General features: G+C 39.5%; 1 protein-coding gene across 1 annotated transcript in view; it reads right to left on the reverse strand.

The window, feature by feature from the left end:
- NR3C1 (nuclear receptor subfamily 3 group C member 1) overlaps window positions 1-1,324 on the reverse strand; it is a 119,260-nt gene extending 117,936 nt beyond the window's left edge. Inside the window, exon 1 of the mRNA XM_023735650.1 lies at window positions 1,237-1,324. The gene's annotated coding sequence lies outside the window, so the exon portion shown is untranslated. The remainder of the gene's footprint in view (window positions 1-1,236) is intronic.
- Window positions 1,325-24,623: the final 23,299 nt, after the last annotated feature.

The following is a 24,623-nucleotide window of genomic DNA, read 5'->3' on the forward strand; positions in this document are numbered from 1 at the left end:
GGCCCAAGCCCCCGCCCCCACGCCCCCGGGGGGGGGGGCCGCAACCCGTCCCCCGACGGCGCTTGCACACCGGCGGCCCACAGCATTTCCCCCGCGACAGCGGCCCACCGCTCCTCGCCAACCCCTGCAAGAAAAATAAAATGAGGCGGCGGCGGGGGCCGACCTGGTCTCTCTGGGGCAGGCTTAGAAAGGGAGCCGAGTTTCTCTAGTTTCTCTTCTGACTGACTACCGCCCCCGCCCCGCTCCCCGGCTCCCGACCCACTCGGGAGCTCGCCCTCTCCCTCGGCGGTGACTGCCACCAACGCCCCGGAGGGTGACAACGGGCGGGTAAGGGGAGCAGCGAGGGTGGTCTGCGGCGCCGCCCCCGGACCGAGTTGCACGAAATGTGTCACTTCGCACGGGGCTACGGGGTTGCACGGAATATTGCTGCAGCGTCTCGGCCGCGCTTGGGAACGAGCGGTCCGACAAGCCCTCTGGGGACTATTAAAGGAGAGGACAGTGGAGGGGGTCAGCGCATACATATTTTGGGCCGGGGAGTAGTCGCGTGCCGGCAGGTCCCCCACCCCCGCATCGTCTGGGCGGCCCTGTCTGCAGCCGCCGCGCTCTCGCACCGGGAGAGAAGTTGCAAAGCAGAACCCACCCTCCCCCGCGCCCCGGCGGTCCCCCACCCTCTTCCCCGAGTCTGAGAGGCGGCGGCGGCAGAAGGAGGCGCCGCCTGCCAAGTTCAACCCTCACTCCTCCCTCCCTCCCAGCGCGCTCACACTTAAAGGAAGTTGCACGCCAAATGCAAAACCTCTGGCAAGCTTGATTTCTTTGCACTTTTTATTATTTTTAAGGAAAGCAGGGGTGGCAAGCCAAAAAGCAAGTTGCAGGCTAAATATTCAGTTGCTTGCGAAGCACCCCCCCCCCCGCAACTCCTTGACCTCTCCTCCCACCCTCTCCAGGGCCCGCGTCCAAGTTACCCGTGGAGGCCACTCCCCCGAATCCTGACATTTGTTGCACTCTGCTCAACGCGTCGCCCACCCCTTCTCGTTCCTAGGACCCCTGCCTTTCCAAATAAAACAAAACACATGCAGTTTTAAAATGTCAGCATTAAACTCCCTCCAGCTGTTCCCGTTACGCGCCTGCTCCTCAGTCCGAGGGAAACACGTGGCCCGTCCCCAAAGAGGCGTACGGTGAGGGGTGCCCAAGCGAGAGGGCGGGGGGCTTGTGTAGAACCGGGACCGAGCCTCCTACCTTGTGCGGCACATGCTATCATTTTTGTAACTTGGGGGAAGGTTGTGCTGTGTTGCTTTAGGATTTGGGAGGTAACTTTTGCGCCCCCACAGGTGACAGCACTTGTTCGCTCCTGACAGGCGGAGGCTGCGGCAGCTTCACCTAGTCCCAACCCAGCGCTCGGCAACAGCAGCTCTCTCCCCTCAGGTCGCGCTTGGACTGGCGGCGGCCGCCTCTGCTGTGACATCTTGAACAGGATTGTAGAGTGCGCGCGCCGGAAGCCGCCTGCCGCCATCTTGGTAAAGGACAGGAACGCCCGAATGGACTTGCTTCCACCATCTTGGCAAAGGCTGTGGATCGCGGGCGGCCTAAGTTGCTCGTTCTCGGTTCTGAAGGTTAAATGACGCCCTATGTGTTACTTAATATGAAAATAAATAGCTAGGCTTTTAGAAATCCGCCTGTCCGGAGACGATATACGCGGGCCGTCTCCAGACGATTCTGAGGCCGCCATTTTGGGAAAGTAAGAGACGCTTGCCGCCTCGGAAAAGAAAAGAGAACTAAAGCTTTTGCAAACGTAGAACTGCCGATTAGTGGAATTTTTATGAAGGGCGCTGATCAACTCGGTGTGAACAAACCCCCCTTGGGGATCCAGAAGAGATGACTCCTGTTCTCATCTTCTGGCGCAAGTCAACTAGAAGGAGGCCCTCACTTTGGACGCTCATCATGGACAGTAATCTACTCCAATACCGCGCTTTGCCTGCATGCCAGTTTTTCCAACTTCATAGTCTCAAGTACTACGATCGTATCTTTCGTGGATTCGGTTCCTAAACTACCAACAGTTTCATGGAAAAAAGTCAAGACCCAACCCTACAATAATATTAAAAGAACATCTTTTAAGTTAGTTAATGCTAATATGATTATTTTTACATGTCTATGTAAGAGTTATACTAATATATATACATACATATGAATAAAGTAAAGGAACCATGAAAGTTTATCTAGTAGAACACCTGTGCCCATACCATAAACCTACTTCACAGCTGAATCTCTGGTCTAAGAGAAGAATCTACCTTTATATCTCATACCTGTTGGAATTCTAAGAGAGGGTACTCTTGCCTTTTAAATAATTTTTGATTTTACAAGAGTTCCCAATTAACTTTCTCCTCACACTTTTTTTCTGCAGGTCCAGCAGATGTTAAAATTGGGAAGACTCAGTTTTAAATTAAAAATTGCCCTTGAAAACACATCTAGTTGAGTTAAAAGTGTGAAATTTTCTTCCTCAGTGGTCTAAATATGCCTTTTAGTTTTTGAATATGGTAGAAAAAATTCTCGTATTTTAGTGTTTCACGTGCATAGGCTGTAAATTAACCCAATGTCTTTCTAAGAATAATAACAATAGTTATGATTCATGGTTAACATCTATTGATCTTCTGCCACGTACTTTTGTGGGCCAAAACTGAATGAGATTGGTATTATTATTACATTTTTCAAGATGAGGAAGCAGGCTTACAGAGTTTGGTTGGTCCAGGGTCACACAGTACCTAAGTGTTGAGAGTGGAATTAGATAGTATTAAAGAAATTTTCCTCACTGACCTCATAATTCCTATGAAATGGTATGTCAATCCCATGGTAGGCTTGCAACAAGTATTTATGGAATTTAATTCAAGAGATGAAGTCTAGTGTACCAGAAAGGACATGAGATTTAACATTGTAATAACAAAAGCAATTAGAATGTATTGACTACCTACTGTCTGGCAGCCAGTTCTACTGAAAGTGTTTTATACACCTATCTTAAGATGACAATTACTAACCCAGTAGCCCTGGGAACTTATAATTACTATGAGAGAAAAAATAAAGAGGAAGAACCCCTATTTGGGGGGGAATGTATTTCATTGTCTCAGGAGTAGAGATAGGAATGAAGGGTGATAAGCCCCATGAAAGCAGGGACCTGATCTATCTTGTTCATTGTGGTGTCTCATACGGCCCAGTACATAGTTGGTACTAAGCAAATACTTTACACAGTTATAATGATAACATTGAGTCAACTATGACAACTGGACATAATATCACTTTATTTTACTGAGTTGTGGTGGAGAACAAATGAGTTAATGAAAAGTGTACAAATGTTACTCAAGCTTCTTCTGATGACCCCCTCCAAAAAAAAAAAAAAAAAAAAACACTAGGTTAGATCCATAATTGTTTGTTTTTATAGTATCTTGTACTTTACTTTGGTGGCACATTACAATGATAGTTCATTATCTGTGTGCTTGTTTGTTAAAGTTCTGTCTCCCCAACTAGAACATAAGCTCCATGAAGGCAGGGACTATGTGTGTGTCTTGTTCACCACTATATCACCAGTGGATAGTAGGTGCTCAGCGGGTGTTTGAATGAATGAATGAATAAATAAATGAGTAAATGGATATAGTCTTAGAGACTCTGTCTTTAGGCCAACAAAACCTTAAGCCTGAATATTAACCAAACCACTGTTTACATTTAACAGTAAATTGGTATATCCAAGTGAGTTCTCCCATTCTGTTCATCTGTTTTATCATCTCTATTCCAGTAAAATAACCCAAGCCTCACTGCCAGATTACCTCTCCAAAACATCAATTAAATCATGCCACACTCCTATTCAAGTATCTAGAATTGTTCCCTATTCCAGAGATATACAGATCCCAACTCCCCGGTCTGATATTTAAGGCCATCACTTTGTTCCCCTTTCTCTTGACAGGAGCAGCCTTCTAGCTGTTGCGGTTGGACTGATGTTTAAGTTTAAAGGTCAGTTTAAGCAAGGGAATCATTTAAAAAAAAAAAAAAGCTATAAATTTTAAACTATTTGAAAATTAAAACCGATAGTGAGCATTTATTTGCTAATCATCTGACAAAAGTCTAAAGCTTTTATGAACCCACTGATGATGTATCACATATTCTTTTGTGTAAAACCTATACCTACACTGAATCAGTACCGCGTAGTAGTTAAGAGCCAGACTTTATAGGTCAAATCCAGCCTCCAATGCTTATGAGGAATATAAGCTTAGGCAAGTCACCTCTCTGTGCCTCAGTTTCCATCATCTGCAAAATGGGAATAATAGTACTAACTCAGGTTATTATAATGATTAAACAAGTTTGATATATGTGAAGTGCTTAGACTAATTCCTAGAACATATTAAGTGCCCAATCATTAGCAGTTATTAATCTGTAGTGTACTATTTTTCCCAGCGTTTCTTTTTGTTTTTTATTTAAGTGGAACAAGAAATAAAGGTATTTGCAAAATAATATATGTGCAGATTTCTAAATTTTCCTTATTTTTCCACCCTCCTCTGCCCCAATCTTTTAAAACTGACTTACATCCACCTCACTTGACGGCAGTTGTTTACATGGCATCTTTCTATTTAGATTTTGTAGAACAACAACTGTTTCTTTTCACACTCATATTCTGTTATTTTACTTAATATTGAATTATATTAAGTAATTACAATAACAAGCACAAATGCTTGTTGTTGGGGAATAAACACAAGAGACTCTTGATAAGCATATAGCTCAGCTGGTGGGAGCAGAAGTGTGTTGAGCACAAGAAGTAAACTTGGCTCCAGTATTCAGCATGCCCTAGGCATCAGTGTTTTGCAGGGATAGTGGATAAAGGGTTAGTTGAAACGAATGTATTGAAAAGTGTCTAGTTAAGAGAGTTAAGGAAGGGATACCATGTATACTATACTCATTCCCACTTCTATTGTTTATCACATAAGGACTCCTCCTTGTGACTTATTTTCCTATAGTCCATGATTCCTTGTCATGGCTCGAGTTTTCATTTATTCTCTTATCTTTCCATCCCTAGCCCCACTTTGAATCTTTGATGTTAAATACAGATTGTATGTATATTCATTTTGAATATGTTAATTTTATATGAAGCCAACACAAACAGCTTTTGCTGGTTGTCAGAATATACTTTAAAAATTATTCATGCATAGACATATAGACATATGCACACCCATATTCATTGCAGCAGTGTTCACAGTAGCAAAAAGATAGAAACAACCTAGATGCCCATCAACAGATGAATGGATAAACAAACTATGGTACATACACACAATGGAATATTATGCAAAGATAAAGAACAATGATGAATCTGTGAAGCATCTCATAACATGGTGAAACTGGAGGACATTATGCTGAGTGAAATAACTCAATCACAAAAGGACAAATATTGTATGAGACCTCTACTGTAAAAACTCATGTAAAAGTTTACACACAAAAAGAAACAATATTTGTTGGTTACGAGGGATGGGAGGGGTGGGGGGGGGACTAAATAGACAGTAGATAAGTGGTAACTTTGGTGAAGGGTAAGACAGTACACAATACTGGGGAAGCCAGCACAACTTGTACAAGAAAAGGTCATGGAAGCTCCATAGACAAATCCAAACTCCCTGAGGGACTGAATTGCTGGGCAGAGGGCTGTAGGGACCATGGTCTCGGGGAACATCTAGCTCAATTGGCATAACACAGTTTATAAAGACAATATTCTACATTCTACTTTGGTGAGTAGTGCCTGGGGTCTTAAAAGCCTGTGAGCAGCCATCTAAGATACTCCACTGGTCTCACTCCTTGGAGAGCAAGGGAGAATGAAGAGAGCAAGATACAAGGAAAAGATTAGTCCAAAGGACTAATGGACCACAGCTACCAAGGCCTCCACCAGACTGAGTCCAGTAGAGCTACATGGTGCCTGGCTACCACCACTGACTGCTCTGACTGGGATCACAACAGAGGGTCCTGGACTGAGCTGGAAGAGGATGTAGAACAAAATTCTAACTCACAAAAAAAAGACCAGATTTACTGGCCTGACAGACTGGAGAAACCCTGAGAGTATGGCCCCTGGACACCCTTTTAGCTCAGCGGTGAAGTAACTCCCAAAGTTCACTGTTCAGCCGGGAATTGGACAGCCTTGTAAAACAAAACGGGACTAATGAGGCACAGCAGTCCAGGGACAAGGACTAGAAGGCAGGAGGGGACAGGAAAGCTGGTGATAGGAAACCCAAGGTTGAGAAGGGACAGTGTTGACATGTCATGAGGTTGTTAACCATTGTCATAGGGCAATATGTGTACTGTTTAATGAGAAACTATTTTGTTCTGTAAACCTTCATCTAAAGTACAAAAAAAAAAAATTATGTGAGATCAAATTGACAACAGCAACTCAAAAGGTTTTATGGGAAGCCTGTGGGGCAGTGAATTGAAGACAATGGTGATGGAATAATTTGGAAAAGGGTAGTGAGAATAGCAGCACAACTGGAAGAACGTAATCGATGTCGCTGAATTGTACATGTAGAAATTTTTGAAATGGTGTGTGTTTGGCTATGTATATTTTCACCAAAAAAGAAAAAAGGTCCTCCAAAGTCGAGAAGGGAGAGTGTTGACATGTTGTGGGTTTGTTAACCAATGTCATAAAACAGTATGCATATTGACTGTGTAACAAGAAACTATTTGTTCTGTAAATCTTCACCTAAAGTACAATAAAAAAAAATTATTCATGCAGCTATCATAGAAATTAGATGCCTCTAAAATAATATCCTGATTTTGGAAAACACTTCTATTCTTTGTTAACTTTGTGAGGTAAGAGGTTCAAGGGAAGCCAGCTAAACTTTGAATCCTCCATCTCTCTCTGCTGCAATATTTTCATTCTACAGCAGACATGCCTATTATAAACAACTCAAACTAGTATGTCAAATTCTCAATCATAATGAACAGCACTTCGGTACTTCCATTTGTAATTGGAATTAACGTTCCCACATGAACTGGGAAATGCTAAATTGTTACCAGCCTCCCTGGTATTTTGTTTCTTTTATGATGTTTTCAATGGTTTCATCATAAGGAACCTAAAATATCACAATTTATGCTCATATGCATGAAATGCTCTATGGGCGTCCTAGTTAAGTCTATATTCTTTATGCTGGCAGAACTTAGTTTAAGAAATACTTGATTCAAGGATGATGTCAACATCAGCAGATAAATGAGATAAAAGTTGCCATAAGCAGGGACCTAATGTTTATAATGTTCAGTGACATTAGAGCAAGCACAATGAATAATTTTAACAAGTATTACGCACTTTGTTTTTCATTTGTGGCATTTGTGGCTCACCATTACGTCATTAGCTTTCTTCCGGTTCTGATTTAATCTCCTTTTCTGTCCCATGTTCCTTTGGTAGAGATTGTTTCAATCCACCCCATTTCTAGGTGGAATCTCTCAGCTCATTTTTGAGAACCTACATTTCCATTTTGTTTCTTACACCTTATTTATTAGGTCACACGGGGTTCTTTTTTTTAAGCCAAGTTAACAAATAGTGGGGTTTATAAGACTTAAACGTCCTTGAATAGGGATTCCTTAGCAAGAGATGAACGTACTTTTGAATCTTACTTAGAAATGTTGCAAAGGTTATTTGCTGTGAATTTTTTTGTTTGATGTATCTGTCAGGTAAATTTACCTTAGTCTCTTGTTTACTCTTCAATATAAGACCTGGGTTTAAGACCCTGTCCTGTTATTTACTTACTTGAGTGAACTTGGGCCAGTCATCTAATTTTTCTTAGACTTGTTTTTCTATCTGTAATGGGAAGAAAATGATATCTACCCCATCTATCTCACAGGAAATCTGTGAGACTCAAATGGGATAATGCACACAAAAGGAGTTTTTAAACAGAGAGGGGCTAATTTTTGCAACAATTCAGCACTACAAAGGTGATTGCTAATTTTATTGAAAATGGTCATTGCCTGTTATTCACTCATTCCCCCCAGATAATCAGTGCAGTGGGCAGCCTTAAAAGAATTTTAAGCAAGGAAGTGACAAGTTTGTAGTGTGCTGGAGCAACCTCCTATTTGTTTGCGAGAGCTGATTGCTAACATTTTCAGGAATTTTGTAAACTGGTTGTTAAATATAGCCATTTTTTAAAAAATTTACTAATGTGAAACACTTAGAACAGGCAAATGTATAGAGATCAGAGTTTAACTGTAGTTACCAGGGGTAGGAAGGAAGGGGGAAAGAGGGAAATCTTTGTTTAGCTAGCACTGAGTTTCTGTTTATGTGGACGGAAAATATGGCAATGGATTTTATCGATGTTTACACAACATGATTGATGTGATTGGTTTCATTGAATTGTACAAGTGAAAAACGTTGAATTGGCAAATGTTGTGCTATCTATGTTTTTACAACAATAAAAAAACTTAATTATGTATAAATTTACAATTAAATAAAATATATTAAAAATAAAGACAAATAAATACACAAAACTACTAACTATTTTACTATTACTTATGCTCTTGAAGTTATTTCTGTCTATTTTATCTATGTAATGGGCATACTATGTAATGGTGTCATATTGCACATCTCTTGCTAACTCTGCATTCAGAGATTTTGGTAACTTGAAATAAACTGTGGTAGAGTAGTTTACATTGTAGAAATTGGAAAACGCTACAAATTTTTATTTATTTTGTTGATTGTTTAGACTTAGGAAAATGATAGAGGAAATGTTCATAATGAAGATTTTACTCAAAAGGATGTCATGTCTGTAGCTATTACATTGTAACACAAAAATTAAAGGCATATTTTTCCAGTACTTTAAAACTGTTACTTGATTCTGCAAAGAAGTTGTTCAAGTCATTGACAAATGTGTAAAATCTCAACATATATCTTTGTTGTTTGACTTTCACTTGTTAACATAAAAATACCAATCACATTTATGTTGGAACTTCAGTGACATGAATGACTTCTTTGCTGATTTGAATGGCCATCAAGCATTTATTTGTAGTCTGATTTTGTCAAAACATGGTTAAATTACAACTGTAATTTAAATTTAAAGTGAAGATTTTTACCAACTTCTGCAGTCTGAAACTGATCAAACATGTAATCAAGATGCATTGATAATTACCGGTGATTGGAATGCAAAGTTGGAAACAAAGAGGATTGGTAGTTGGAAAATATGGCCTTGATGATAGAAATGGTGCCAGAGACCACATGATAGAATTTTGCAAGACCAATGACTTCTTCATTGCAAATACCTTTCTTCAACAACATAAACGGTGACTATACACATGGACCTCACCAGATGGAATACACAGGAATCAAATCAACTACATCTGTGGAAAGAGACGATGGAAAAGCTCAATATCATCAGTCAGTACAAGTCCAGGGGCCAGCTATAGAACAGACAACTAATTGCTCATATGCCAGTTCAAGTTGAAGTTGAAGAAAATTAGAACAAGTCCACGAGAACCAAAGTAAGACCTTGAGTATATGCCACCTGAAGTTAAAGACCATCTCAAGAATAGATCTGATGCGTTAAACACTAATGACCAGAAACCAGATGAGTTATGGAATGATGTCAAGGACATCATACGTGAAGAAAGCAAGAAGTCATTAAAAAGACAGGAGAGAAAGAAAAGAGTAAAATGGATGTCAGAAGAGACTCTGAAACTTGCTCTTGAACGTCGAGTAGCTAAAACAAAAGGAAGAAATGATGAAGTAAAAGAACTGAAGATTTCAAAGGGCGGCTCAGGAAGGCAAAGTAAAGTATTATAATGAGATCTGCAAATACTTGGAGATAGAAAACCAAAAGGGAAGAACACACTCAGCATTTCTCAAGCTGAAAGAACTGAAGAAAAAATTCAAGCTTCGAGTTGCAACATTGAAGAATTCTACAGGGAAAATATTAAATGATGCTTCCTGCATTAAAAGAAGCTGGAAGGAATACACAGAGTCCCTGTACCAAAAAGAATTGGTCAATGTTCAACCATTTCAAGAGGTAGCCTATGATCAACAACTGACGGTATTGAAAGAAGTCCAAGCTGCACTAAAGGAATTGGTGAAAAACAAGGCTCCAGGAATTGATGGAATACCAATTAGATGTTTCAACAAATGGGTGCAGTGCTGGAAGTGCTCACTTATCTATGCCAAGAAATTTGGTAGGAAGTTACCTGGGCAACCAACTGGAAGAGATCCATATTTATACCCATTCCAAAGAAAGGTGATCCAACAGAAGACAGAAATTATCGAACAGTATCATTAATATCACACACAAGTAAAATTTTGCTGAAGATCATTCAAAAGTAGTTGCAACAGTACATCGACAAGGAACTGCAGAAATTCTGGCTGGATTCAGAAGAGGATGTGGAACTGGGATACCATTGCTGATGTCAAATGGATTCTGGCTGAAAGCAGAGAATACCAAAAAGATGTTTACCTGTGTTTTATTGACTATGCAAAGGCATTTGACTGTGTGGATCATAGCAAATTATGGATAACATTGAGAAGAATGGGATTTCCAGAACACTTAATTGTGCTCATAAGGAACCTGTAAATAGACCAAGAGGCAGTTGTTTGAACAGAACAAGGGGATACTGCGTGGTTTATAGTCAAAAAAGGTGTGCATCAGGGTTGTGTCCTTTCACCACACTAGCTCAATCTGTAAGCTGAGCAAATAATCTGAGAAACTGGACTATATGAAGAAGAACTCGACATTAGGATTGGAGGAAGACTCATTAACAACCTGCAATATGCAGATGACACCACCTTGCTTGCTGAAAGTAAAGAGGACTTGAAGCACTCACTGATGAAGATCAAAGACCACAGCCTTCAATATGGATTACACCTCATCATACAGAAAACAAAAATTCTCACAATTGGACCAATAAGCAACATCATGATAAATGGAGAAAAGACTGAAGTTGTCAAGGATTTCATTTTACTTGGATCCACAATCAACACCCATGGAAGCAGCAGTCAAATAATCAAACGATACATTGCATTGGGCAAATCTGTTGCAAAAGACAAAATCTGTTATGAAGTGTTGAAAAGCAAAGATGTCACTTTAAGGACTAAGGTACGCCTAACACAAGCCATGGTATCTTCAATTGCCTCATATATGTGAAAGCTGGACAGTGAATAAGGAAGACCGAAGAAGAACTGATGCCTTTGAATTATGGTGTTGGCAAAGAATATTGAATATATCATAGACTGCCAGAAGAATGAACAAATCTGTCTTGGATGAAGTACAGCCAGAATGCTCCTTAGAAGAATGGCGAGGCTTTGTCTCACATCCTTTGGATGTGTTATCAGGAGAGACCAGTCTTTGGAGAAGGACATCATGCTTGGTAAAGTAGAGGGTCAGTGAAAAAGAGGAAGACCCTCAAAGAGATGAATTGACACAGTGGCTGCAACAATGGGTTCAAATGTAGCAATGACTGTGAGAATGGTGCAGGACCTGGCAGTGTTTTGTTCTGTTGTACACAGTGTCGCTATGAGTTGGAACCAACCCAATGGCGCCTAACAACAACAACGACAAGGTTGGCTACAAATACTAGAGAGAGTTTGGCAAAAGTCATTGAAAGGTTCTATAAAAATCCATTGGCTATGTAGAATTTACTATAAAGAATGTTATATATTTTATTATTTGTACATTGTGTGCTACACATCCTTTATATTAGTACAATTTATAATAAATAAATATAGATAGATAGATAATCCCTTACCCTCCCTTCCCTACCCCAGAAAGCCAGTTGTTAAACATTTACCAGCATATCAATGGGTATAATCTAATTTATTGTTTGAAAATATCACTCCACCATATTGCATAGTTTGAGTGGTAGGAGATAAGAGAGGAAGCAGGGAGAACTTTGAGGAGGCAGGTGCACTGGTCCAGGGAAAGATGATGGAGATTTGTGCGGGGGTGGTTGCGGTAAAGGTGGGAAGCTATGGTTGGACAGGGGATGCATTCTGGAGGCAAAAAGAAGGCTGACCAGTTTCTTGCAGCTCTGTGGCCTGGATGGACATTCAGGAGCTGCTTACACTAAAGGAAAACCATCTGGCCAAGACTAAGAAGTTTCAGTGGTTGAACAGGATGAGTACACAGAAAACTGCATTTGAGAAAAGGAGTCAACAGAGGCATGCAGAAGGAGGTCAGGAAATGTGGACATTTCTAGGGTTTCTAGGTAAATATCTTTGGAGCACATGGAAAATAGGCTTGATTCTTAGTTAAAAGTCTAATTTCCTTAAAATGGGGTGGTGGTGGTGGTGGTGGAAGGGAATACCAGAAACATGTCATAACTAGAACTCACATATTCAGAAGTTTTCTCACTCATCTAGAAAATTTTTTTTCTACTAAACATTGAGACTTTTGCCTATATAGAGGGTTATTTATTCATCCCAATGCCTTTGTTCTATCCCAATCTACAGTAAATATTTTCTTCTAGTATTGGCCCACTTTAATTGAAAACCTGTCTCACTCAATCACCCTGTGCTATGCAGGGAGTGCTGCTTCTTTTTACACTTCTCATTACCTCATTTCTGGTTTTTGTTGTTTGTTTGTTATGTTACAGAGAAGGACCCTACCATATGCCAGCCTATTGTATTGCCTGCTAATTCTCAGTAAACTTCTGCTGCCACTGCTCTCCTTGCTTCCTCTCTTAAAACCTATAGCTTATCCTCCACATTATAGGTTGGGTGTTTCAGTTTTAACATTTTACCAGAGGAGTTACTACATTTTATTGAATTTTAAAAATAGTATTTTTCAAAAGAAAGAACCACCTCCCTCACTCACCTACCCTCACAACTCAAATGACCAGAGAAAAGGATTCTCAACTATACCACTACCAATGACAGACACTTTGAGTACTCAGTCTGAAAACATCAGTTTGGTTTACTTTGGTCTTCTGATAATTAGCTATTTTATATATGGTTTCAATTTATCATAGACTATTAATAGAAGGGACTTTCTCACTACTTTTATTTCCCAATCATTTATTTATTCATTTGTTCAAAAAATACAATTTAGAAATTGTTACATGGTAGGCCCCAGTGTAAGGCTGCACGGCTATAAAATGATTAGGATACACTCTCTATTCTGGAGGAAATGAGGGAGACAAATACAGTAAGGAGTCATTATCAAACAATGCAGACATGCATAAATGTGGTATTAAATAGAACATTACATAAAGAAATTGTCTGGTGGTTCAAGTGTAGGGAGGTGGGGTGGGTATGGAGATTGATGTCAGGGAAGGATTTCTGGAGGTAAGCATGTATTACTTCAGTTATGAAGGGCCTCCTCCAGGTTATTGGTTATTTCTCATGGAAATAACACTTTTAAAGGAAGCCTGTCATTAGTATTCTATCAGGATGGTATTTTTATTTTTGTTTTTGTTGTTGCACTTAAACCCAAATGTTGAAGAAAAAGGGGAGTTTATTGGTTCACTTACCTTAAAAATCCAAGGAAAGTTTAGTTTCAGGCATGGCTTGTTACAGAGACTCAAATGATGTCTTGGACTCTTATTTTTTAGCTTCACTTTTCTTTGTTTTAGTATTCCAGGGAAAGCTTCTCCACTTGGTGGCCCAAAGCATCTGGACTTAAAACATCTTACCAGTTCAGTAACTTCAGCGGAAAGAGAGTTCTTCTTTTCCAATAATTTTAGTGGATGTCCCTGGGAGGGGTTTAATCGGTCTAGTTGGGTCAGTCGTTCATCTCTGAACCAATAACTATGACCAAGGGATGTAGTGATGTGTACTGTGATTGGCAAAACCTTGACACCTAAGCATGGGTACAAATGAGAGACAGAGAGGGAGAAAGGAGGTGCTCCCAAAATAACTGGGGCTTTTAAATTAAAGTAGGAGGAAAGGGATGCTGGGCATGCAGAAAACAGCAGATGTCCCATAAATAGCAATTTATCAAATTATTAACAGTGACATAAACATCATATTTTACATTTTAAGGGAATTAATCATGACCTAACAGGTTTGTGAGCAGTGGAAACAATCTTGAAAATTAAGTATAGTTGTTACAAGTCCTGTTGATTTTCCTTCCTGACTGTAATAGAAAAATGATGTGGGTTTGGACTTTGAAACTTCAAATGGTACACAAATGAATTGACTCTTGCTTTGCAGAAAGAGAACCTCCACTTAATTGGGCCCTTTTCAGGTGATGTAGTGATGTTTACAATTTTTAAGCTAGTTTTACAGCTTTTAAAAGAAGTAATTTGTCTCGCTTGATTATGAGTCCAGCGAATATTATGGGATATAGATGGCTGCTGTGAGCCTCTGCCTGCTTATTCTGCTCCTTGTATCCTGACAAGCTGAATGTCACACAAGTGTCTCCAGCCTTGACACCAGGCAGGCAGGAAGCCAGAACCAGTAATAGAAGCAGGAGGCACTCCGTGAATACTTGCTGATTAATTTTAGCTTCATAGGCCTGATGGGCTTTCCATCCCTATAATTACCATCAGCAAATAGTTATTGAATGATGTCCAGCATATTTTTATTCTTCTTTCCTTCATCCTGATTTTCATTTTCTATTTTCCCTCTCTGTGATTTCATCACATGTGTTTCTGTTCATCAGACTGAGCCTCCTGTGATCAGAATTTCCAATAACTCAATTTTATTCCACCTATGCTATGTGTGTGTGTGTATGTATATGTATGTGTATATATATATATATATGTGTGTGTGTGTGTAATATATATGTATACATATACAGCAGCAGATATCCCTAGTGGTGCAAGAGTTTAAATGCTCAGCTGCTAACTGAAAGGTTGGTGTTTTGAACCCACCCACTGGTTCCATTGAGAAAGACCGGGCAATCTGCTCCTATAAAGATTACAGCCAAGAAAACCCTATGAAGCTGGTCTACTCGGTCACATGGGGTTGCTATGAGTCGAAATACTCTTGATGGCACCTAACAACAAACATATATTGCAATTCAAGTCCTCTTTGGAAGTAGTGAGGGGAAATTGTGCAAAATGAAATAAATAAGTACATTATTGAATGGCTACTCTGTGCCTGGTGCTATATCAGTACCTTCCACATTTATTTTACGAGTTAGTATTTTTTATTGGATACAAAACTTAGTAAGGATTTAAGTCCTGACTGGGCTCACACTGTCAAATGGAGAGCAGTGAGGGGTAAGGCTATGAGTTATAGATATGGCAAATGGGAAAGATTTTATATAAGGGATATTGGGGATTTCCAATGATCCCAATGATTGGGGATTTCCAATGATCATCTTTGTATAAATAGCATTACTTATAGCATTAGATATTACTTATTTTTTTTAAACTTTAATATATGCTAGAAAATAATAGGTACTTATTGTAAAAATCCAAACATACAGAAGACAGAAATGCAGAAAGTAAAAAGTAAAAGCTCTCTCCCCTATGTGATCTCATTTTGCAAATGTATCATTTTTTTAAATTGGCATATATACTTCCAAACTCATTTTGTCTATGCATTTATGTGTACATGCATGTTTTTCTAAATAAAAATGGGATTTTACTATATGTATTCTTCAATTTTATTTATCAGATATATTGGGACATCTCTCCATGTTTGTATTTCCAAGTACTAGCTGAACAGTATTCTAGGCTATGTTATAATTGTTATAATTTATTTGGCCCTTCCCTTATTGATGAGTATTTAAAGTTGTTTCCAATTTTTCACTATTGCAATTCCAATGGCAATGAATCTCCTTGTATCTATACCTTTGCACTTTGCACCATTGTGCAAGTGTTTCTGCAGTATAGAATTGGAATTGTTCAGGCAAATGTGATTCTTAACAACCATTAAGTATGCAAATGTGTCACATTAATGGGCTTAATTTTAAAAAATGCTTGTCCATTACCAGCTCATTTTCTACTTTCATCTCATTTTCATTCTAGAAAAATTCGATTAGAGTAGGAGTCATGGATAGCAATGAAGAATAGGTACTACTTGAAGACCGCTTTTGTCTTGCTTATGGGCAGTTTTACTGAATCTACCCTTATGTTACATTAACTATTATAAATTCAAGATGATTGGTTTACACACCAACTGGGAATGGTTACCTGCAAGGGATCATGGAGGGATATCATAAATGCTTTTGATAACCAACCTTCATTCTATCGGTGCACCTGATATTCCCTCCATCATGGCCACACGTTGATACAGATTGTTTTTGGCTGCCAAGCATCCACTCTTCACTTATGATAATAGAACCTCAGTTTTCCTTTGGAAAACTATATTTTTCCCAACTACAGCCTGTGTGTTTGTGGCAGTATTAACCCCATCCTCAACTCCAAGGATGAGCCTGTCAGAGGATTAGTTTCATGGGTACATGAAAGCTAAATGAGCCTTAATTCTAGGACTTCTGGAACTGTTAAGAAACCTGTGCTTTTTCAACAGGTGTAACTAACTGGTGAGATATAAGCTTGAAGCTTCTGTAGCTTACCACTTACAGCATCCATTGGACTAAATCTCACAAAAAATAAGGTAAAGCAAAGAGATCCAGAGATCGATTCCCAACTATGTAACTTGAATGTCTAGATCCTGAGGCTAAGGAAACCTCCCTTAGACTTGGCCATTACATGCTCCAATAAATTCTTTTTTTTTTTTTTTCTCTTCAGCCAGTTGGAGTTAGCTCTGTAATATCGGCATCTGAAAGGATCCTGACATTGGAAGTAAAGATCTAAAACATGGGTGCTGCTCCTCCTGGAAGAGAGAGGCCAGCTAACGTTACTGGGCATCTAGGGTAACCCTAAAGGAGAAGGGGAGCCAGAAACAGAAGACCGCCGAATGCCTAAAAATAAACTTTACCTGCTTCACAAGTTTAGCTAGAGTTTCCTCTTAATAAATGATTAACTAGGTGAGATGGCTAACCTTCTTTATTTAAAATACACATACATAAATAAGAATATCAACCTCCAGTTAAGTCACTGATTCTGGTTACATCTGCTCAGATTTTCATTTTTTATTAGTATAGAAATTACTCTATTTTAGGCTGTGCATTAAAAGTTGGGGGTGGGGGGGACTGGTAACACTCCAAGAGAAATGTCTTACCTAGTTTCTCTTCATGGCAGCCTACATTATTACTATGCTTTCTTTATTGATCCAGCCTTATCTTTTATTGTTTTGTTTATAATCCAAACCCAAACCAAACCCACTGCCATAGAGTCAATTCCGACTCATAGTGATCCTGTAGGACAGACTAGAACTACCCTCTAGGGTTTCCAAGGCTGTAATTTTTATGGGAGCAGACTGCTACATCATTCCCTCAGCGTGGCTGGGGGATTCGAACTGCTGACCTTTCCGTTAGCAGCTGAGTGCTTAACCACTGCACCACCTGGGCTCCTTTTGTTTATAATAGACTTGGTAATAAAGTAGTTTAAATACAACATACGTAAATATGATCTAGTAGAATTATATATTAAAATATTTTAATATCTTACTATTTGTGATTTTGAAACCGAAACCTGATAGTTGAAGGAAAAAAAAAGAAAATCAACCCCTTAGTTGAATTAAATCCACAACTCCTATACAAATACTGCTACTGTTTTACTTATATAAACTTTATACGCCTCTCTCATTTGTAACAGAGGAAAAGGGGTAGTGGTTGATACGGATATCATCAGGTGGATTCAATAAACATTTAGTTAATAGCTGCAACTCAGTCTGCAATAGATGTGAGACCCTACCACTTATCAGACATGTGTCTTTAGGCTAGTTATTGAAAGTCTCTGAGTCTTAGTTTCCTTGTGAGAAAAATGAAGGTAGTAATAGTATTTGCCTTATAAGGTTCTTATGCAGATTAAATAATATATTCTATGTAAAGCCTTCAGCAGGGTTCCTGACATTTAAAAAGTGCTCGTTAAAGTAAATTAAATAAAGTAAATCATTATTGTTATCACTACTATGAGCTAAGCCCTGTGATAGGAACTGGCAATGTTAAAAAAAAGTGAATGTCTTAATCCCTACAAAAAGTCTAGTGTGTGAGATGTACATGTAGGCATACCCCAAACAAAAAGGACACATCCATGCAAACTCCCGCTTCCTTTAAATTAAACCTCTTTCCTCCTTACACCAGGGACTATGAAACGAGGCTCATTGAGCACCAGCTGGGGATTCCATAAAAGAAATTCAGCCCCTTGCTAGAAATTTTCACTGTATGAGGTTATCAGGTTCATCACAGCTTTGGGGGTGGGGGGGTGGGGGGCGGTCCTACGGTTACATAAGTCACGCAAGTTACATATGACTGTGGGGTCTGATTCTTATGAAACCCCAAAACCCCATAAAACCAAAAAAAACTCATGCTGTCTAGTTGATTCTGACTCATAGCAACCCTATAGGACAGAGTAGAACTGCCCATTGGATTTCCAAGGAGTGGCTGGTGGATTTGAACTGCCAACCTCTTGGTTAGCAGCCGAACGCTTAACCACTATGCCACAAGGGCTCCCCCCAACAAAAAAAATCTATCTGAGTATGTCCAAATAAAGACAGACATTTCAAAGCACAGAAGTTGATTGCATGTGCTTCAACCAGCAAAATTCTACAGCCAAAAGAAATAAAAGGACTGAGAAAATGGAATTTTTTATCTGAAGTCTCACTGATTTGCCAAGAACCAAAATGAACATGTAAGCTTTCCTAACTCCCAGTCGAGTTCTTTACCCATTAAACATAGTGATACATAATCTTCAGACGTTAATATTTACCTTTTATGAATTTATTGCTGGTCATGTGTCAATCCACAAATTCATTTGTTTACCTCTATCAATGCCATCAAAAACCCTTTAACTTCGTGGTCAGAATTTGTAGAACACAGTGAACAAAGCATTGGGCTGAGCACAGGAGACTGGGTTTTGGTTTTGACTTAGTGACCCTTCTCCTTCCTGTCTTCCAACTCTGTGATCTTGGGTAAGTTATTTTTCCTCTTTTTGACTGTTTGCCTTTCTCAGCTCAGGTCTCTCTCTGGACTTTTACTCCCCATTTCTCTCAATCTTACAGAAGTAATCATGTTCCTCTTATTACCTCTAGCTGCAAAGCTTTCATTGGACAGCGCATGTTTATTGGGCTCCTACTGTATGCCTGAGGTCCCTGGGTGGTGCAAACAATTTGTGCTCAACTACTAATCGAAGGGAAGACCCTTAATGAGATGGATTGACACAGTGGCTGCAACAATGGGCTCAAACATAATGATTGTAAGGATTGTGCAGGACCGGGCAGTATTTCGTTCTGTTGTACATAGGGTTGCTATAGTCAGAACTGACTCAACGGCACCTGACAACAACAACTAATTGAAAGGTCGGTGGTTCGAACCCACTCAGTAGTGCCGTGGAAGAAAGGGCTGGCAATCTGCTTCTGTAAAGACTACATCCAAGAAAACCCTATGGAGCTCATTTCTATTCTGTAACACATAGGGTTGCCATGAATCGGAATCGACCCAATAGCAATGGGTTTGGTTTAGTTTTACTGTATGCCTATATACAAGGCGCTGGAGATAGATAGAGATAATTAAGATAGGTCCCTGCCCTCAAGACTCACCCAGTTAAGAGGGGACAGAAATACAAACAGATCATGTGATACAGGAAATATACAGGTGAGACAGGGGTATGGGAAATCAATGGGTGAAGGCAGGAATCAGGGAAGACTTCTGGAGGAAGCAGATTGCGTCTTAAAGCACGAGCAGGAATTGGTGTGGAATGGAGGGCAAATGTAGTCTGAGGCTCAAATGATGACAAAGATCAGGCTGAAAGGAAGAATAGCGTTAAGAGCACTAGCTTGGACTAGGGCAGAACTAGAAAGGGATCCAGGTTCTGATGCTTCTAGCTGTGTGACCTTGGCCGTATAGTACCTCAGTTTTCCTCATCTACGAAATAGGATGTTACGAGGATTCAATGAGATTATGTATGTTAATTTTAGCACAGTACTGGGCACTAATAATAGTAGCAGTGATAGTTAATGGTAACAATAATAATAGTAGTTTTTCCAATTTACCAGCAACATGTTGTTTTTCCTCTCCCTTGATCCCTCTCCCCTTCCAAGCACACAGGTATATATATATCCTGCTATTGGATATATTCTGTTTATACATTTTTAAATGCTAATACTCAAGTATCTGAAGCACTATGAGGGAAAAAGGGAACATTCCATCAATACCTTGAAGAACAAGTAGTACTCAACTCAGGGCAATTTTGACCCATCCCTCCACCCCCTGGGGATAGTTCTGGTTGTCACAGCTAGAAGCAGAAATCCTACTGGCATCTACTAGATAGAGGCCAGCCATGCTGCTAAACACCCTACAGTGCACATAACAGTCCCCCCACAACAAAGAATTATCCAGCCCAAAATGTCAATAGTGCCGAGGTTGAGAAACCCTGCCCTAGACATAACCCACTCATTGCTTATTTCAGTGTTCATAGGCAAACACTGTAAAGCAATGTTCCTAAGGATCCTAAGTTCAATGGTAAAAGTGTATCCTTTGGGCATTTTACATGTTTTAATAACATCTCCTCTGAAAACAAAAGCCCTTTAGAGCCTCTGGTAACATCATGGAAATTTTTCTTGCTACTACAATATAGGAAATTATTTTTTTCATCATTTTCCCCTACATAGATAACTCAGGACAAATATCTTCTTTTTTAGATGGTGATTTTAATAAAATTTGCCAGAAAAAGGCTCAGTTACCCTAGTTTGAGAGTCTTTTTTCAGGAGAAGAGAAACTTGAAACAGTTTCGGCTTGTCTGAACTGCCACGGGGATAAAAATGGGTAGCCACTCAGTGGTGGCTCCTGCAGTCTCTGGGAGGGAATTGAGGCCCTTTGGGTTCCCATAGTCTTCCTGCCATTCCTACCAGAGCTGTCCCAGCAGCCGGGGGCTCTGAAGGATTTGTGTGTTTGTTTTTCTCAGACTAGAGTCTGCTCCGAGTAGCTTTTATAAATGGTGATGTTTTTGGGGTCTCTCCTTCATTCCTTCTTTTTTCTTTCTTCTAGAGGTGGCATAGTGGTTAAGATGTTGACTCTAGAGCAAGACTGCTTGGGTTTCAATCTGGCTCTGCCTCTTCCTCTTACTAACTATGTGACCTTGATAAATTTCTTCTGACAGAAATGCCAAGACCATTCAATGTGGGAAGGAATAATCCTTTCAACATGTGGCGCTGGGACAACTGGATATCCAAAAGAATAAAGTTGGACCTTTACTTCACATCATATAAAGAGTTAACTCCAAATGGATCAAAGACTTAAATGTAAGAGCTAAAAGTATAAAACCCTTAGAAGAAAACATATGTTTATATCTCCATGACCTTGTGTTAGGCAATGGAGTTTTAGTTATGACAACAAAAGCACAAGCAATCAAGAAAAAGTAGATAAATTTAACTCATCAAAATTAAAAAAAATTGTGCTTCTAAAGACACTATAAAGATAATTAAAAGACAGCTCTCAGAATGGGAGAAAATATTTGCAAATAATATATCTGACAAGGGCCTAATGTCTAGAATATAAAGAACTCTTACAACTGAACAATAAAAAGACAAATAATCCAACTAAAAAATGGTTAAGGATTTGAATACACAGTTCTCTAAAAAAGACATAGAAATGACTACTAAGCACATGAAAAGATGCTCAACATCATTAGTCTTTAGGGAAATGCAAATCATAACCACAAAGAGATACCACTTCAGACTCCCTGACATAGTTTAATCGAGAAAAGGGAAAATAACACGTGTTAGTGAGGATATGGAGAAACTGGAACTCTCATACGTTGTTGGTGGGACTATAAAATGGCACAGTCAATGTGGAAAACAGTTTGGCATTTCCTCAGAGGGTTAAACATAGAGTTATCATATAACCTAGCAATTCTACTCCTAGGTATCTATCCAAGAGAACTGAAAACATATGTCTACACAAAAACTCGTACACAAATGTTCATAGCAACATTATTCATAATAGTAAAAAAGTAAAAGCAACCCAAGTGCCGATCAACTGATGAATGGATAAACAAAATGTGCCATATTCATACAATGGAATACTATTCAGCAAAAGAAAGGAATTAAGCACTGATACATGCTACAACATGGATGAACCTTTCACACATTATGCTAAAAGAAAGAAGCCAGACACAAAAGGCCATATATTGTACAAGTCACTTTATATGAAATGTCCAGAATGGCCAAATCTATGGAGACAGACAGTAGATCAGTGGTTGCCAGGGGCTGGGGAGAGAGGAGGATGGAGAGTGACTGCTAATGCATAGGGAGCTTATTGCTGGGGTAATGGAAGTATTCTGGAATTAGATAGTGGAGATAGATACATAACATTGAGAATATACTAAAAACCACTGAACTGCACAATTTAAAATTGTGATGTTTGTGTTACGTGAATTATATGCCAATAGTAATAATAAAAAGCTAAAACAAGTTATTAAAAACCAACATATGTTTTCTATTTTCTTTGGAGTGCTGACACATTGATACAGTCAGCTAAAACAATAAAGCACACAGTTATGCCATTGAAAATTGTTTTATTAAAATATATGTGTTCCATTCTAGGTGAGAAGTTGAAACTTATTCAGATTATGATCAAGAGTAAGCAGAGGCTAAAGGAAGGCCACGTTAAAAGGACTTGATTGTCAAGACTCCTTTGACTAATTTTTAAACTCCCACATGATAATTCATCCGCTCATCAAAGCAGCACTTTGAAAAAACAATTTTTATTAAAACTTTACAGTACAATAATTAGTGGGCCAAATCCTGTCTCATAGGTACGAATTAGTCATCTTCAGACACATAAAAAACTTGCAGTGCACTGAACAGATGTTTCTCTGGAGCTAACCTGTGGGTCTCCCCTGCAGCATTGCCTCCTCTCAACATGCCTCACAGTGAAGGCTCCACCTTCAGTATCTTCTCTCTTTTCCTTAAATGTGCTTTTACCTAGTTTATTCTTTGGGTGGAGATTCATGTATTTGTGCATGGGAATATAACCCATAAATCATATGAACTTAGTCTTGTTTACTAAGGCAGATATTTTTCTTCATTTCTGTTCTTCTCTAAAGGAATTCAAAAGCTAAAACACTATCCTCAATGAACTCCCTGGCACATCTTGGCAAGTGTAATATTTCCAATCCTCGATGAGTAAAGTCATAAGTAAGAGGTTGGGATTTTCATTGTTTTGTGTGCCAAACTGTGTTCTTACTGATCATTTCACTCCAGATATGGATTATTTCTTTACAGTGAAGACATAAATACAGATTCTGAAGTACTTTGCAGTATTATTATGTGGGAAGGATTAATCATGTTGGGGACTGCCTGAGGTCTGCCTGAGACATGGAAATAAGGCATGGGAGGTTGAGAGGGGAGAAAGGGAATTGCCCTCAGAGTTCTATGAAATTCACATAAAATGAACCAGAGCAGAACTATGCAAAGTCATTTTAAAGAAGCAGAATGGCAAATAAGACAGGAAGCCCAAGGAAAAAGAGAACTGGGAAGCAAACCTTGGCAGTACCTCTCCTGGCACCATCCAGGAGATAGCAGGGTTTGGGGTTTCCTGCCTCACTGGGAAGGCCATTGCCAGTGGGGAAGTGGTTAGAGGGAGTTGTAACCAAAAGACTTTGTGAGCTGGAGACCTGCTAGCAATACCATTCTTAGGTGAGATAGATGCATTGGGCCATCTTAGATGATGCAATTAGAATTGGATTCACCTGCCTTCCTTTCCCCTGCTGATTCAGTGTTCACTGAGCAAGCTTCTGAATATGCTCTGCCTTCTATGAACCACCAGGTGTAGTGGTTAAGCACCTGGACTGTTTCACACCATGTGGGGTCAGCTCCCAGCTCTACCACTCACTAGCTTTGCGATTTTGCAAGTTACATAACAGCTGACTTTATTTATCTGTAAAGTGGTTTTAACCACAGTTCCAACTTGTTAGGCTTATTATGAAGATTAAATAAGGCAATACATCTAAAATGCTTTACACTATGCTTGCTATGAAGTTAGTGTTAATAAATGTTAACCATTATGATTGTTGTTATTTGTATTCCAATGTAGGTCTGTCTATGGGGATAGAATGGACTACTCACATGTAGCAACTATTTTTCATTTAAAATTACTAAGCTGGCTTCTGGTTTATTGTGTTAATCACCTGAGCATAGTAAGTATAAGTCTGATCTATCTACTGATAGATTCAGGCTTCTAATCCTACCAGGCTATATGGACTAGAGCCAAGGCCGTGGCAAATTCACCAAGGTTACAAATGCCACCGTGTGAGGCCCCTTGGGATCTGCCTGTCGGTCTTTCCCTGAAGCTAACTCTCTGTCAGGAGCTTGCTTTGAATTTCCTTAGGAGGAGACTCTACAGAGGAAGTAATAAAATGGAATCAGTGGTTCATATGGTGAGTGAAAGCTAAGATACTGATCTACTAAGGACTGTGCTTGAGGTACCTATGGTCTATTCCAAAACCCAAACCAGCTGCTATTGAGCTGATTGAGACTCATAGTGACCCTATAGGACAGAGTAGAACTGCCCTGCAGGGTTTCTAAGGAGTAGCTGGTGGATTTGAACTGCCAACCTTTTGGTTAGCAGCTGAGCTCTTAACCACTGTGCCACCAGGGCTCCCTTATGGTCTACTAGGTCACCTTAATTAGCAAA

This window comes from Trichechus manatus, unplaced genomic scaffold (assembly GCF_000243295.1).
Source record: "Trichechus manatus latirostris isolate Lorelei unplaced genomic scaffold, TriManLat1.0 scaffold00080, whole genome shotgun sequence".
NCBI classification, from domain to species: domain Eukaryota; kingdom Metazoa; phylum Chordata; class Mammalia; order Sirenia; family Trichechidae; genus Trichechus; species Trichechus manatus.